We start from the raw sequence: 18,310 nt of genomic DNA on the forward strand, positions 1-18,310 counted from the left end.
TTTTCTGAAGCATCTCAATGATACCCAGAATTCATCAAGTTCATGGTTCTACATCTTGGATTGTGAAAAGTAACTAGGCAATGTGTGTGATTTTGACCTTTAATCAAGATCTCTTTTTCTTCATTATATTAGGAATAATGAATTGTCAGAAATATCATTGGCTCAAAGCAACATTCTGGGGAAATGGCTCATGGGTTTTAGAAATTAGATGGCAATCAACTCAAAATCTCCAGATGACCTTTTTTTAAAGACACTCCAAGTATCTTAAAAGGAGAATAGCCTACGTTTCCAGCTTTAGCTCTTACCACATCATCCACATGTTGACCAGACTCCTGTTCAGGTAAGAAACACTAGAGTGAAGAACATACATAATATGGTGGTGAAAAAATCTGAACAGGATAGAGGGACAGGGAGAGAAGACCAAGGAGATTAATGAAATCTGGGAAGACCCAAAAGCATGAACTCAAGGTCTGAGGAGCAGAAGACATCATGCCTCCTTTGCTGAGGGGTCAAATTACTTCTTTCATGTCAGGACAGCAATGTAAAGACAGAAAACAGGAAAATTTTCAGTCAAAGGCATTTTACTGGGCAAAATAATACCTAGGCAACTTCACTCTCAATGACCTCTCTTGGCAATTTGAGGAATACAAAGGAAAAATTACTGATATCAAATGATTGACACCATTCCTTCCTTGACTGACATTAATAACAAGTTGCTGTCCATAAAGGAACTTTTATTTGATGGAGAAAGAAGCATATGTCACTTTATCTTAGCATCAAACTTAACAATAGTTCTGGGATTAATTTGCATGGACTACAGGCTATGTCTGGAGCTCTACTCCTGATTTTGATGTTCAAAAAATTACAAAGAAGTATAACACATGACAATCTAAGGGAGAGAGAAAGACAAAGAGTGAGGCTGGAGTGGGACTTGTGGAGTGTAACTTTACCTAAATCCCCTCGCTTCCTTCCATTCAGTTCAGTTCAGTCACTCCGTCATGTCCGTCTCTGCGACCCCATGATAGCAGCACACCAGGCATCCCTGTCCATCACCAACTCCCGGAGTTCACTCAAACTCACGTCCATCGAGTCGGTGATGCCATCCAGCCATCTCACCCTCTGTCATCCCCTTCTCCTCCTGCCCCCACAATGAGTCAACTCTTTGCATAAGGTGGCCAAAGTACTGGAGTCTTGCTTCCTTAGTGGATACAAAATATCAGCCAGATATATACAGACACTCTTAGTGGCCAGAGAAGAATCATCTCATAATTTCCTTTTCCGCTTTATTGATTTCCCAAAAGATATAATCAAAGAGTCGGTGTTGGATGGACCTAGTGGAGATGCCACTCATGGTTCTGCCCTTGTACAAGCATCCCAGGAGAAAGCCTTGTCCACGGATAGGCACAGCTGTACCATGCACCCCTGCACTCTCCGAGGCCATGTGACACAGACTCATGACCCTAGTAATGGGGTCCAAGCCCTGACACGGACTAACTCTTCTGCTAAAAGAGTGAGGAGGAAGTACAGATTTTAACTCCGCAAAATTGATTTCAGGCATTGAACATGAAGCAAATGTTGAAAGGAAAATATAATTTTTGTGCCCAAGTTTCCCTAACTGTCCAATGCCCTTCTGCAAAGATGTCCATGATTTAATACCACCTGTGAATGTTGTCACCTTATGTAGCCAAAGAGATATTCTAGATGCCATTAAGTTAAGGATTTTGAGGTGGTAAGATTATCCTGGATGATCTTGGTGTGCTCAAAGTATTCACATGGGTGCTTATAAAAGGGACATAGGAGGAGTCAGAGAGAAGGAGATGTGATAGCTAAAGCAGAAGAACAGAGAGAGATTCAAAGATGCTATCTGGCTGGCTTTGAAAACAGAGGAATAAGCCATAGGCCAAGTAATGCACATGGCCTCTAGAAGCTGCAGAAACGGTAAGGAAACAAATTCTCTGCTAGAATATTCAGAAGGAATCCAATCTGAAAACCCATTCAGACTTCTGACTTTCAGAACTATAATAAATTTGTGTTGTTTTAAGTCGGTAAGTTTGTGGTCATTTGTTACAGCAGCACTTGGAAACGAATATGACAATAGCCCATACAGACAAGATGAGATCAGTTTACTCCTGGTCCCAAAATTACAACATATGAAGTCCCATCTGACTTGTCACTATAACTCTAGCCTTTCTTTGACTTCTCTCAACAAATAAAAGGGGAAGTTCACTTCTTCCAGGGATTTGCCTTGGTTGTTTCTGGATGACTCAGTCTCCTCCTGGTTTGAAGCCACTCCTTCCCTCCACCCACGGGGCCACTGATGACTCTGCTGCTGGTCAGTGTCGACTCCCAGGTTCACTTCCAAAGCATTCCTGCATTGCTCCTCTGCATTGCTTCACCCAGAGCATGATCCTAATCAGCTTCCCTAATTTCCAAAGTGAAATGCAAATGCAAGGCTGAAGCTTTAGTATAAAAAAATAATAAGTAATGATAAAACTACTAGTTGAGGAAATGACAACACAGAAGTAACTATCTTAGGTTGCATTCCTCAGAACTGAAACCTGAGATGAGAGTTCTTAGGCACGTGATTTCTTCTGGGACAGAAAAAAGGAATGAGGAAAGTAGGATGGGGTAGTGGAAGGAGTGAAGTAATCTCGAGGTCTTACTGGGATCTAGCTTCAACTTGATCCCACATGTAATTCTGGGGTACAAATTGCACCAGAGGACAGTACCACCTCGAAGGAAAAGGGACCAGTCTTCTGTACTCTGTGTCAGTCTGTCATTAGCCATAGCCACTTGGAGAATGGAGTAACAGGACTCCCAGGTGACAACACTCCCATTCTGCTGGGAGCAATACTCCAGAGAAAGAGGCAGGGATGAATAGGCAACATTCATTGCTGCTAAGCGATGGTGTCAGTTCAGTTCAGTTCAGTTCAGTCGCTCAGTTGTGTCCGACTCTTTGCAACCCCATGAATGCAGCATGCCAGACCTCCCTGTCCATCACCAACTCCCGGAGTTCACTCAGACTCACGTCCATCGAGTCGGTGATACCATCCAGCCATCTCATCCTCTGTCGTCCCCTTCTCCTCCTGCCCCCAATCCCTCTCAGCATCAGAGTCTTTTCCAATGAGTCAACTCTTCACATGAGGTGGCCAAAGTATTGGAGTTTCAGCTTCAGCTTCAGCATCAGTCCTTCCAATGAACACCCAGGACTGATCTCCTTTAGGATGGACTGGTTGGATCTCCTTGCAGTCCAAGGGACTCTCAAGAGTCTTTTCCAACACCACAGTTCAAAAGCATCAATTCTTCAGTGGTTAGCCTTCTTTATGGTCCAACTCTCACATCCATACATGACCACTGGAAAAACTATAGCCTTGACTAGATGGACCTTTGTTGGCAAAGTAATGTCTCTGCTTTTGAATATGCTATCTAGGTTGGTCATAACTTTCCTTCCAAGGAGTAAGCATCTTTTAATTTCATGGCTGCAATCATCTGCAGTGATTTTGGAGCCCAAAAAAATAAAGTCTGACACTGTTTTCACTGTTTCCCCATCTATTTCCCATGAAGTGATGGGACCGGATGCCATGATCTTAGTTTTCTGAATGTTGAGCTTTAAGCCAACTTTTCACTCTCCTCTTTTACTTTCATCAAGAGGCTTTTTAGTTCCTTTTCACTTTCTGCCATAAGGGTGGTGTCATCTGCATATCTGAGCTTGTTGATATTTCTCCCAGCAATCTTGATTCCAGCTTGTGCTTCTTCCAGCCCAGTGTTTCTCATAATGTACTCTGTGTATAAGTTAAATATAAGCAGGGTGACAATATACAGCCTTGACATACTCCTTTTCGGGGATGGTGTCAGGGGTCCTTAAAAAGGGATGTGCGCAGTCACCAAGATCATCCATGAAAAGAACCTATCACAGAGCTCACAACTAGTCCCGGAAGAGCACCTCTGCCAATTGCCCTGACTTCACCACTGTTTGAAAGAGTTAACTTTACTCTTCATTTTTCCACCTCCTTTTCACTCCACCAACAGAAATATCCTTGAGCCATCTCTTCTCTCTGGAGGAGAGGTCCCAGAGACATTTCTTTCTCCCTTAAAGACCTCACCCAATTCTGTTTCAGCTTCAGAATTTTCCAAAATGATTGACAGGCCTAACTCCCTAATCTTGGTCTTAGGACTCCAGGAAGACATTGGAACTAAAAAGCCCAACCTTAGCACATCTGTCTGAATCTAATGTAAAACTGAATAACATGCATGTACCATACTAGCAGTTCGATCTACGTTGAGCCAAGGTGATTAGCTCATCATTTCCCTTTCACAGATATTCACTCTTCCTTGGGGAGGAAAAAATTAATTCTTCATTTTTTTCCTGCCATGCAAAAACAACTCTATGAGAACAAGCAGGCACTGAAATTCTATAAATCCCCTCCTAAGGAAGGACATATCACCAAAAAGTGTTATTCATACTACAGGAGGCAAAACATTAGAGGCCTTGAGAAAAAATTAATGAAAAAAAGGTAGACTAGAAAAGATTTAAATTCCTTTCAAATAATAAATGTACATGCTGTTTAATGGAGCAAGACTGCTTCAGTTCATATATTCATATACTTATATTCAGACATTTGTATGTCTGGGTCATGATGTATTTCTTATTATATAGGTAGGAGTAAAAAAAAAAGTTAAAAAACTCACCGATGTACATACTTTTCACCACATAGACGACTTCTCTCATTTTCATCCAGAAGAGCTTGGTTTCTTAATGTCACTGGAGGTTTACAAACCTTCCTTTATCATTGTTGGTCTTTGCTTCCTATCTGCAAAAGAGAAAGATCCATTTGGGTATTTGTTTTTCCCCTAAGCAAGAGAATTATTAACTTTATTCCATATCCCAAAGGTGAATTGATCTCTACTTCTCTACAAAGCCTGCTTTAAGCTTTGAAATGATAACATTATGGATTGAAGTAGGTAGAATCAGGTCCCCTAAAAAGATATGCTCAAGTCCTAACTACCAATACCTATAAATGTGACCTTATTTGGAAATACCATCTTGGCAGAAGTTATCAAGTTAAAAATGGTATCATATTATGTTAGAGTGGGCCCTAATCCAGTGGCTGGTATCCTGGTAAGAAGGAGGAAATTTGGGCACAGAGACGCATGAAGAGATGGCTACGTGATGACAGAGGCAGATATTGGAATGATGTACCCTCGAGTCCAAGAATGCCCAGAATTGCCAGAGACCACCAGAAACTAGGCAATGGCAAAGAAAGACTCTTCCAAGAGCCTTGAGAGAAAGAATGGCCCTGCTGACACCTTGATTTTGGATTTCTTGCCTCCAGAACTGTGAGAAAATACTTTTCTTTCATCTTAAGCCTCTGGTAATTTGTTCCAGCAGTTTTAGGAAACTAATACAAGGGTTTTCTTATTTCTACTCTCTCCATTGAATTTTCAAATATATTAGCAAATATTTACATGTACCTGCTTGAATATTCATAAAACATCTCTGAAAAAAATTCTCTGACAACACTAGTTGCCTTTGGGAAAGGGAAGTGGGTACCTGCAGGATAAGGGAAGGAGATTTTTTACTATAATATCCTTTTGAATTTTAAACCATGTGATGTATTATCTATTTTTAAAACAAATAAAAATTTTGAAAATTTATGGCTCACACTCAATCTACCTAGCAATCTTCCCCAATTCCCCAGAGATCACTGCTGATGGACACTTGTCCCATTTTTTTAAACAAAGATGTAAAGTCCTAAAAGGAAGGATCACCCTCTTTCACAGAAAACCCATGGTTCACAATCATTTCCTTTTTGTACTGAAAACCCAAGAAGGCTGTGTCCAGTCTTATTCAGAGATATTTTTACTCATCTGTCTCTCTCTTTCAAGCTATTCGCTTAAGGATTAAAAAGGTACAGCACTGGCAACTAAAATAATGTATCCATGCTATCCTTAATTACTGATTTAAATGAAGAGCCATTGTCAGATTTCCTCATTAAAAGACCTATTTTATGAACAGATAACTCACACAAATGATTTAAGAAGGACAGATTCATCAGTTTGAGGTTGAATCCAACAAGGTACACAAAGTTAATTATATAATTTGAAGTGTTGGGCAAAATTGGTCCAAGGGTCTTTCAACATCAAAGCCTCCAGTGGAGAAAGATGTGTAACTGGCGCCTTCAGCTAAACTCTCCTGTATGACGACTCTATACAATATTGGTGATCAGTGCATATTTCATGAATTGAATACAATTAAAAACATAAAATGAAGAGCTAAAAGACACTCTGGAATTCTTAAGCATGTTTCCCTAGCAATGCCCTGAAAATGAGCACTAGGCTGGGTTGGAGCTTTCTTATCTGAAAATACAGTGATGATAATTTCTGCCTCTTGGGGTTGCCGAGGAGGTTAATGGATGTGAAGCATATGCAGTAGACGCAATTGGTACCTTGCCCAGATTCCATTTACAAGGCCAGAGCACCCACCCCCTTGCTGGGGAGAACGTGGACTACCCCAGCTGCCTCCTTCTCTGCAGAACTGCCCTGGAGTGATGGTAGCTATGCTCTCCAGGAAGTTACCCCACCCCATGGTCCATCGCCAAAGACTGACTGATATGGGGGTACAAAAGAGACCCCTTCTCTCAAGGCAAGGATAACTCCAAGGTGTGATTTGTATTTCAGAGCCTCTCTTTAAGAGAGGTAAGACCATGTCCTCACTCAGCTTCCCACCTCCTCTTAAGTTCTTCCTGAAGGGCACTGCCCACAATGCACCAGATTTCCTTCAGAGCTTCAGGTTCTGCTTCTAAGGAACTCGACCTAAGAGAGGAGGTGTGCACATGCTAAGATTCTTCAGTCGTGTCCGACTCTGTGTGACCCTATGGACTATAGTCCACTAGGCTCCTCTGTCCATGGGATTCTCCAGGCAAGAACACTGGACTGAGTAGCCATTCCCTTCTCCAGGGAATCTTCCCAACCCAGGGGTTGAACTTGGGTCTCCTGCATTGCAGGCAGATTCTTTACCATCTGAGCCAGAAAGTAGCAATACAAAGTGTGGAAAGAAAGAAAGTTACTTGGGTGAGTCTATTTCCAAACTAAGAATGAGGAGACAAACCAGGAGCCAGAAAGAGCTAGGCTAGTCCTACTTAGATTTCTTTTAAAAACTAGAATAAATAAATAAAAACTAGAGATCCTGTAGTAAAGGCTTAAATTTAATATTATGTGTTGTCTTGACATCTGGTGAAATCAGCAGGGTCTCAAATTGCCTAACTGCAAGTTCCTCTGCCTACTCTGCCACAAAGGTTCTCTAGCCAAACACCTCTCTTTATCACAAGGACCCGCAGCCTTCGAACTATTCAAACAAGCCAGTCATGTCCTCCTGCAGAAACCAGGGTACACCTCACCCTCTTGAAGCCTGCCTTACCTCACCATGAAGCCTGCCTCTCACAGCCCCTGGTTGTTTGCTCTGCCTCTGAGGCTAACCCCCACATAGCCGTAGGTCACGTGTGGGATCCTCCTGCTCCAAACTGTATGTGACTAATAAACCATGGTCTATCTCATCCCTCCAGTAGTGGATGCTGTGTGTTCAGCCATCCCCAAAACTCCAGAGTGGGAATCCACTCACCACGAGTGGGGTAAAGAGAAGGCAGTTGAAACAAACTCTTGTTACCAAGGCTTGTAAGAATTCTTAGCTTTTTAACTTCTCCATTGTTTTGTTAAACTTGTCGATTTTCACATATGAAATTGAGAAAAGCCAAGTGTGTGTATATATATATATATATATGTATGTGTCAAAGAAACAAGATTAGGTTGGAAGAAGCTGGAGCATCATCTTTCTCAGTGGCAAACACAGTGGCTATGCGTGGATGAGAGGCAGGGGTGGAGGAAGTAGGGCTCAGCTTGGGCCAGAGGAAGAGAAGAAGAAATGGACAACTTGCTGAGAAAAACTGTGTTCCAAATAGAAGCCTGGGTGCTCCCCATTAGACCAAGGTGCTTACCATTAGAACAGAAACCAAAAATCAGTGGGAATGGGTCAGAGCTCAATAGCGAAGGAAGTAAAGGTGCTTGGGCAGAAACAAAAAATGAATGACGAGCGGGTGAAATACACACTGTTAAGAACTCCTAACACTGTAGTTCTTATTCATGCAGAATGTGAGGGATGAGATTTGGTTTCTCTCACTAGTTTTAGCTAAGGTCATCAAAAAGTTTAGCAGCCTTTAAAGTATGCAGTACCTCGACCTTGACACTCATCCTAGTTATGAGATCATCAAGGACAAGTTGAAGGAGGGGCCCATTTTTAGAGCCTTACAGAAGAAACCTTTCTGATAATCTTCAAATCACACCCTTCTGGACTTTTCATCAACTCAACTCATGATTTAGGCACTAAGTATCTATACTATATAATATCTAATGTACCATGTTTTTCCATATGTGCATCTATGATATGAGAAAATCTTCCCTTTTAACAAGCCCAAAGGTGAACCTTATGTATCCCAAATTTTGAGAACTTATACCTGAAAAGATGCAAAGGAGAAAAAGACAGCTGAAGCAGGGATATTAAAATACAAGAGTGTTCTTTTGGAAAAGATGGGTCAGAGGCATTTCTCCAATGAAGATATGCAGACAGCCAACAGGCACATGAAATGATGCTCAAAATCACCTCACACCGATGAGAGTGGTCATCATATGAACAGGGAGTTCTTAGCACTCCAGCGGTTAAGACTTGGCACTTCACTGCCATAGCCTAGGTTCAATGCCTGGTTAGGGAACTAAGATTCCGAAAACTGCAAGGCAAAGCAAAAAGAAAAAGTCGACACAAAATAAATGCTAGAGAACGTGTGGAGAAAAGGAACTTTCTTACAATGTTGGTAGGAATGTAAATTGGTGCAGTGACTATAGAGAACAATATGAAGATTCCCTGCATGCGTACTCGGTCATGTCCAATTCTTTGCAAGCTTATAGCCCACCAGGCTCCTCTGTCCATGGGATTCTCCAAGCAAGAATACTGGAGTGGGTTGCCATTTCCTCCTCCAGGGGATCTTCATAACCCAGAGATCGAACACACATCTCCTGAGTGACCTGCATTGGCAGGCAGATTCTTTACCACTGAGCCACCTGGGAAGCCCTAACAGATACACACTACTATATATAAAATAGACAAACAATAAAGACTTATTATATAGCACAGGGAACTATATTTAATACCTTGTAATAACATACAATGGGAAAGTATCTGAAAAAGAATATATATATATGTATGTGTGTGTATGTGTCACACACACATATATATGTATTAATAACTAACTCACTTTGCCGTACACCTGAAACTAAATCAACATTGTAAAAACTACAAAACATACTTCAATTTTAAAACATGGGTCAGAGGGAGTTTTTCTTTAAATAAATAACATAAAATAAAATGAAATAAATAAAATATTAATACAAGATCACATAGATTGGCACACTATTAATGGACCAACAGGAGGGGAAGAAACTGTTGAAAAGAATATGAAGGTAAGTGTTCAGCCTCCTGAAAGACAGGGAGGCTAACTTGGGCTTTGAAGATGAGTAGGATTTAAATAGACATAGAAAGCATTCCATGCATCCACACGATGATGAAAGTGAGCATTGAGTATCCATTAATTACTGAAAAAAAAATAATAACAAACATCTCAACAAGTATAGAGTGGCTGCCATTTTAATTTGGCTGAGTCCCTATTTGAGGGAAACATTTTGGTTACAAGTGACAAAGAAATCCAATTTAAACACTTAAATCATAAAAACCACAACTAAATGGTGCCACACTAATTTTTTTTTAAATAATTTTATTGAGGTTAATTGACATTCAATAAACTGTACATGTTTAAAGTGTATAATTTGATAAGTTTTGACTTATGTATATACCCATGGGGGCTTCCTTGATGGCTCAGTCTGTAATGCAAGAGACTGCCTGCAATGCAGGAGACACAAGTTTGATCCCTGAATTGGGAAGATCCCCTGGAAAAGGAAATGGCAACCCACTCCAGTATTCTTGCCTGGAGAACTCCATGGACAGAGGAGTCTGACAGGCTACAGTCTATGGGGTCGCAAGAGTTGGCCATGATTTAGTGACTAAACCACCACCACCACATACCCATGAAACCATCACCATAGTCAAGATAATGAAAATAAACATCACCCCCAAAAGTTTCTTTGTGCCATTTTGTAAGCCCTCCCTCTCAATGCCTCCCCCCAAATTCTCCCTCTATACTAACTCTGTTCATGAGACTTGACCGTGTAGCTCATGCAGTACCACCAAGGACCTGGTTTCTCACTATGTAGTTTCTTCTCAGCCTTCTATGCTTTTGGCACCATCCTCAGGGGTTCACACTGATCTCCTGGCTTGCTCCTCACTGTAGCAAAATGGCAGCTCAAGTCCAAACCTCATCATCCTCACACCAACTCTTCAGGACAAGAGATGGTTTCTTTCTTTCTTTCTGCCTACGTTTCTGATCTTGAATCATGTTCCTACTTGCTCTCTGCACCCCAGCTTCACTGGACTATTTCAAGCTCATCGCATTTGTTATTCTCACTTCTATCAAAGCACATGGGTTTCCATGGTACATTCCTCCCTCCTCACCTGGTTAACACACACTCTAATTTCATCTCCCAGTGTAAACCTCATGACAAGGTCTGTCCCTGTTATATGCTCTCAGTACATAGTGTAGTTCTCTTTCATGGCAATATTATTCATATAACCATTTGATTAGTATTTGCCTTTTCTATAAGAAAGAAACCATGTCTGGTTTGGTTCATCATTGTATCCTCAGCATCAAGCCAGTGTCTGGACAGTGGGCACTTAATACGTATTTATTTGTTGATTGGATAGTTGGATGGATGGAGGAATGGATAAATGAACTGATAGGTGGATGGATGGGTGGACTTGGCTTCTAAAAATGGCCATGTAACTAATTAGCTACATAACCTTCATCTTTTTTTGAGCTTTCGTTCTCTCAACTGTGAAATGAAAAGGTTGGACTAGTTGACCTTTAAGATCCTTTCTGAATTTAAAGTGCTGAATTCATAAAGTGTTAATGGCAAGAGAATTTCTTAAACTGCAAGTATGGTGGAAACAAACTAAAAAATGGTGTTTGGAGCTACTCTGCTATCCTTTTACAAATGTCACTTTTAATCTAATCCTGACTTTGTGTGGTCTCATGCAGTAGTTAGCAATCTGGAGAAACTGATATCCTACAACTGTTATCAAGCAGCTGGAATTGCCAAATAGCTAATACAAGTTAGAAAAAATATATATTGACAGTCTAGGCAGATGCTAAGTTAAATGTTATTGAGAACATTTGCACACGTTCCTTTCCTAACCCTATCTCCCAAGATTCAGTTCAGTTCAATCACTCAGTTGTGTCCGACTCTTTGCGACCCCATGAATTGCAGCACGCCAGGCCTCCCTGTCCATCATCAACTCCCGGAGTTCACCCAAACTCACGTACATCGAGTCGGTGATGCCATCCAGCCATCTCATCCTCTGTCGTCCCCTTCTCCTCCTGCCCCCAATCCCTCCCAGCATCAGAGTCTTTTCCAATGAGTCAACTCTTCGCATGAGGTGGCCAAAGTATTGGAGTTTCAGCTTTAGCATCATTCCTTCCAAAGAAATCCCAGGGCTGATCTCTTTCAGAATGGACTGGTTGGATCTCCTTGCAGTCCAAGGGACTCTCAAGAGTCTTCTCCAATACCACAGTTCAAAAGCATCAATTCTTCAGCGCTCAGCTTTCTTCACAGTCCAACTCTCACATCCATACATGACTACTGGAAAAACCATAGCCTTGACTAGACGGACCTTTGTTGGCAAAGTAATGTCTCTGCTTTTGAATATGCCATCTAACCCGGACTGGCGACTCATTTCATATATGATATTATACATGTTTCAATGAGCTGGTGCACTGGGACAACTCAGAGGGATGGTACGGGGAGAGAGGAGGGAGGAGGGTTCAGGATGGGGAACATGTGTATACCTGTGGCGGATTCATGTTGATATATGGCAAAACCAATACAATATTGTAAAGTTAAAAAATAAAATAAAATAAATAAACTGAATATGCTGTCTAGGTTGGTCATAACTTTCCTTCCAAGGAGTAAGCATCTTTTAATTTCATGGCTGTAATCACCATCTGCAGTGATTTTGGAGCCCAAAAAAATAAAGTCTGACACTGTTTCCACTGTTTCCCCATCTATTTCCCATGAAGTGATGGGACCAGATGCCATGATCTTCGTTTTCTGAATGTTGAGCTTTAAGCCAACTTTTTCACTCTCCTCTTTCACTTTCATCAAGAGGCTTTTTAGTTCTTCTTCACTTTCTGCCATAAGGGTGGTGTCATCTGCATATCTGAAGTTATTGATATTTCTCCTGGCAACCTTGATTACAGCTTGTGCTTCTTCCAGTCCAGCGTTTCTCATGATGTACTCTGCGTATAAGTTAAATAAGCAGGGTGACAATATATAGCCTTGATGTACTCCTTTTCCTATTTGGAACCAGTCTGTTGTTCCATGTCCAGTTCTAACTCTTGTTTCCTGACCTGCATACAGGTTTCTCAAGAAGCAGGTCAGGTGGTCTGGTATTCCCATCTCTTTCAGAATTTTCCACAGTTTATTGTGATCCACACAGTCAAAGGCTTTGGCATAGTCAATAAAGCAGAAATAATGTTTTTCTGGAACTCTCTGGCTTTTTTGATGATCCAGAAGATGTTGGCAATTTGATCTCTGGTTCCTCTGACTTTTCTAAAACCAGCTTGAACATCTGGACATTCAAAGTAAAGGGTGGATTAGGTTTGATGCAAGGCTAAAAATAAAATTTCCATATTTGAGTGATATTTAGTACAAAGCATTATTATCATATTGACATAGTTCTATCTTGAATTTACAAAATAGTCTTGCTATATCGAAATTCACAGAAATTTGATTAGCTCCTAAATATATTTTCATTCAGGGTCCAATTCATATCCATCTATTTCTGCATCTTAAAAGAAAATATAAATCATCTTTTTGCTTGACACACCTATGAAGTGCAAGATAAAATTTCCTACCTGCTCCCCCATTCAACATCTGGATCTGAACTATAATTTGCCTATAAGTAAGAAATGAGAATTTTGATCAGGCAGCTTTGCAATCTGTTCAAAATAGTCTGGGAATACTTGATTGCATAACAAATCTCCAAGTAAATTAAGTGGTGTTAGGAAAGTTTAACTACCATACAATATTTCATTATATTTTATCCCCTTAAAAATTTATACTTTCTAATGAAATGATGCAGCCAGAGTACTGATAAAGAGAGCGCTATATGGAAATGTCTTTGTGAAAAGAACCTTCTCTTGTTGAGGAAACCAAGGCCCTGTTGTTTCTCCTCTAAGTGGCTGGGGCAGGAACTGGCTTACTGTTCCCCAAATCCATTTTCATATTCTCCTTTGCTCCCAGGTAGACTGCATTTCCCAGCCTCCCACATGACAGATTCCTGGCCAATGGAATATAGGCAGGAGGTTATACATCCCACTTCTAAGCCTGGCTTATAAAATCCTCCCATTAAACCTCTACCCTCTTATCTCCCACACATTAAAGATGGCAGAGGTAAGTATGCCTTGCTTTGTGAACACTGTGTAGGGCAGAGCCTCTCTCCACTGTCTCACATTCCCAACCACATCACGAACTTGCAGAAGAGAGACTACATTATCATATCTCTCATTCTTCTCAGTATCTTAGGCTTCTGAGCACAGCACACTACCAAAAGCCCCCACTAAAAATTTGCTATAGGTGATTATTTCTTTTCCCCATTTTTTTCTTCATTTTTTTTTAATTTTATTTTTAAACTTTACAATATTGTATTGGTTTTGCCAAATATCGAAATGAATCCGCCACAGGTATACATATGTTCCCCATCCTGAACCCTCCTTCCTCCTCCCTCCCCATACCATCCCTCTGGGTCGCCTCAGTGCACCAACCCCAAGCATCCAGTATCGTGCATCGAACCTGGACTGGCGACTCGTTTCATATATATTGTACGTATTTCAATGCCATTCTCCCAAATCATCCCACCCTCTCCCTCTCCCACAGAGTCCAAAAGACTGTTCTATACATCAGTGTCTCTTCTACTGTCTCATATACAGGGTTATTGTTACCATGAAGAGTAAAGAAGAGAAGAGAGCTTGACATTCCATGACTTTTCTGCCCAAGAACCACCTATCCTTGCATAAAATGGACCCATAAAATAGAATGGCTGAAAGAATGGAGAATATTTTTAGCTTCTTCAAATGAGTGTTAGTCCAAGTTCTCACAGAAGCACATACCAAGATAAGTTGAATCAGTTCTAATGAGGTGGATGAAACTGGAGCCTATTACACAGAATGAAGTAAGCCAGAAAGAAAAACACCAATACAGTATACTAACACATATATATATAGAATTTAGAAAGATGGTAACGATAACCCTGTATGCAAGACAGCAAAAGAGACACAGATATATAGAACAGTCTTTTGGACTCTGTGGGAGAGGGAGAGGAAGAGGGTGGGATGATTTGGGAGAATGGTATTGAAACATGTATAATATCATATATGAAATGAATCGCCAGTCCAGGTTTGATGCATGATACTGGATGCTTGGAGCTGGTGCACTGAGACGACCCAGAGGGATGGTACGGGGAGGGAGGAGGGAGGGGGCTTCAAGATGGGGAACACGTGTATACCTGTGGCGGATTCATGTTGATGTATGGCAAAACCAATACAATATTGTAAAGTTAAAAAAAAAATGTAAACATACAGGGATTTTATTAAGAGAAATGCCTATGAAAGAAAATGGAGAGTGAGCCAGGAAAGCTGGACAGTCATGAGACCATGATGTGAGGCTGACCCAGAATGAAGAAGCTATGGGGAGAAGGTGGGGCAGAAGTGTGCTGCCATGTAGTCTAAGGAAGGTTTGGCAAGGCCATTAGGGAGTCCTCAACCCCAAGTTAGCCATCAGAGGAATCCCATGTCCTTCCAGAAAAAAAGCCTGTCTTCTCCTGCCACACATCACTGGCTGGGAGCAGCCCGTGGAGCTTGAGCCCTTGCCTCAAACTTGGAGGTGGATTTCAGAACCCAGTAGCTGGGGCCATCAATCAGTTATACTCCCTGCAGTTCTTCAAAGCACATTCTCATCGTCTCTACAGAGTTCTTTTAAAACTGACATGAGTTTATCCATCTTATCTATATATCATTTTGTTTTAATAAATTTTAGACACTGTGAAAACAAAAAGGATCGGGACCAGATAAAAGTAGATTCCATGATGGGTCCTGTCATCAATTTTGTTTTTATCAGTCACCATCAGTCAATCGTAATGTTCCATCACGTAATGTTCCCCCATTGAATAATTAACCAAGTTAGGATTTACACTCAGCTTTTAGTTATGGGGGATGGAGATTTTAAAAATGGTTTAATCAAGACAGAGGTTTATTTCCCTCTTATATAATGGAAGTCTGCAGTTAAGTATAATAGCTCTAAAGTATCATCCTGGACCCAGCCACCTACTATATTTCTATTCCTTCATTCTTAGAGTATGATTACCATCCTCAATGTTACCTCAGGTTCCAGAATGGATGCTGAGAATCCAATTATCATGTTTGTATTCCAGTTAGGATAAAGGTGAAAAAGTGAAAAGCATAAGGGACATATGCTAGCTATGGGCCCCTTTAAAAAATAAGAAATTATTCCTGGGAAGTACCACTATATGCAGACAATTTCAGCATACAACTCATGGGCAACACTGTGCTACATGAAAGGCTGAGGAATATATTCTTTAAGCTGTGCATAAAAATTCCCCAACTCTTTTCATAGAAAAAAGGTTATGAATGCTGCTGCTGCTGCTGCTAAGTTGTGTCAGTCATGTTTGACTCTGTGCGACCCCATAGATGGCAGCCCACCAGGCTCCCCCATCCCTGGGGTTGTCCAGGCAAGAACACTGGAGTGGGTTGCCATTTCCTTCTCCAATGCATGAAAGTGAAAAGTGAAAGTGAAGTCGCTCAGTTGTGTCCGACTCTTAGCGACCCCATGGACTGTAGTCTACCAGGCTCCTCCATCCATGGGATTTCTCAGACAAGAGTACTGGAGTGGGGTGCCATTGCCTTCTCCAAAGGTTATGAATACTGGACAGGTATTCTTTTTCCCAGCCATTTCTTAGGTTTGGTTCTGAAGAGAAAGTTTTAAATTAAAAAAAACTGGTGAGGTTTTTCCTGTGCTACTAGATGAATTGATTATATTAATAACAGCCACTGATCCACTTTAATTGCCTTCCATAAATTTGCATATATTGTTTATCAGTTGTCTTGTCCATATAATCTGTTCATTTTGTACTTTATTTCCTCTATGGAGGAAAAGTGTTTTTCCATTGTATAAGAAGCCTTCTAGGCTATCTGCCCACCCCACCAGCTTCCTTCTCTGACAATTGCTCTCCCAGACAAGAGTGGTTCCTGACTCATATTTATAACTACCCAATGCATCTCTTGACCCTTGAATATTGAGTCAGGAATAGAAACTAACCCAAGCTGAGCAAACCCATTTCTCTCTTCTGAAAACTAGAATCTGGAATCAAAATTACATATCTGTCTCCACTGGTCATTTGAAGAAAGAAGATGTAAATTTATAAATGATAGGGACAGACATCTTCTGCCATGTTTATGGGATAGTCAAGACAGCCAGTTTGCTGACAGAGGAGAGGCAAGCAGAGATGGCACAGCTCTTACTATGCTATAGTTATGTGGATTAATGCCTTCCCCAGATATTTTCCAAAATATTATATCCAAGTAGATGAACTGGAAAGACAATAAACAGCTGGTAGCTAGTTTCAGGTGCTTTCCAAACTACCTTTATTATTATGCTCTAACCAATACAATCCAAACCTTTTCTTCTATGGTTCTTCCAATGTGGTACACTGGAACCAGAGTGGAATGTGTTGATTTTTCAATGTGTTCCCCAATCCCTATCCCTATCCTTAATGTATATTTCTTTGAGTAGCTACCTGTTACTTCATACCTGTAGACTTAACCTTCCTGTCTTATGTTATCACAGTTATTAAGGATAAAAATAGTGATAAGGGGTCAGGTTACTGGTTTGGCTTGTTGGATTCAATCTGAGAAATGGAGTTCATTTGGGGTTCTACACTATGTTAGGTCTGGAAACTGAACAGATAAGTAAGACATGGACCCTGTCCAGAATTTTATAAGTGACTCTCACCAAACTCCAGTAGTATGTGTGCACATCAAGTCATATCTAGCAAAAAGGAGTTAAGATCTCTTAGTTGGAAGATGACTCAATAACCTAGAGGTAGAAGGAGAAGATGATTCCATTGATTTCTTGGAAAAGGGGGATTGTTTCACAAGTCTTTTATTTTCCCTCTCTGACCTGATTTTTACCTACACCCTTCTGTTTGTTTGTACTTGGTGCATAGATAACTCTACTGAGAAGGGGATCAAAAAGAATGCCAAAGCTCTTTTCTGACCACAATGCTATAAGACTGAAGATCGACTACAAGAAAAAAAACACAAAAAACACAAACACGTGTCCGCTACTAAACAACCAACAAATCACTAAAGAAATCACAGAGAAAATTTTTTTAAATACCTAGAGACAAATGAAAATGAAAACACGATGATCCAAAACTTAAGGAACACAACAAAAGCAGTTCTAAAAGGGAAGTTTGTAGTGATTCAAGCTTGCCGCAGGAAACAAGAAATATCTCAAATAAACAACCCAATCTTACACCTAAACCAAGTAGAGAAAGAAGAACAAAAGCCAAAGTTAGCAAAAGGGAATAAATCATAATGATCAGAGAAGAAATCAATGAAAGACTAAAAAAAAAAAAAACAATAAAACTAAAAGTTGGTTCTTTGAAAAGATAAACAAAAATTGATAAACCTTTAGCCAGACTCATTAAGAAAAAAAGGGAGAGGATCCAAGTCAATAAAATGAAAAATGAAAAAGAAGTTACAACCAACACTACAGAAATACAAAGGATTATGACAGACTACTACCAGCAACTATATACCAATAAAATGGACAACCTAGAAGAAATGGACTTCTGGCTGCTGCTGCTGCTGCTAAGTCGCTTCAGTCATGTCTGACTCTGTGCGACCCCATGGACTGCAGCCTACCAGGCTCCTCTGTCCATGGGATTTTCCAGGCAAGAGTACTGGAGTGGGTTGTCATTGCCTTCTCCGAATGGACTTCTTAGAAGGGTATAATTTCCCAAGACTGAACCAGGAAGAAATAGAAAATATGAATAGACTAATTACCAGCACTGAAA

General features: G+C 40.6%; 1 long non-coding RNA gene across 1 annotated transcript in view; it reads right to left on the reverse strand.

Moving 5' to 3' along the window:
• The window catches only part of LOC104970610 (uncharacterized), an 83,447-nt gene that overhangs the window by 12,890 nt on the left and 52,247 nt on the right, over nucleotides 1–18,310 (reverse strand). Inside the window, exon 2 of the long non-coding RNA XR_003033500.2 lies at nucleotides 4,690–4,811. This is a non-coding gene — a long non-coding RNA (uncharacterized lncRNA). The remainder of the gene's footprint in view (nucleotides 1–4,689; nucleotides 4,812–18,310) is intronic.

The sequence above is a fragment of the Bos taurus genome, chromosome X (assembly GCF_002263795.3).
Source record: "Bos taurus isolate L1 Dominette 01449 registration number 42190680 breed Hereford chromosome X, ARS-UCD2.0, whole genome shotgun sequence".
NCBI lineage: Eukaryota > Metazoa > Chordata > Mammalia > Artiodactyla > Bovidae > Bos > Bos taurus.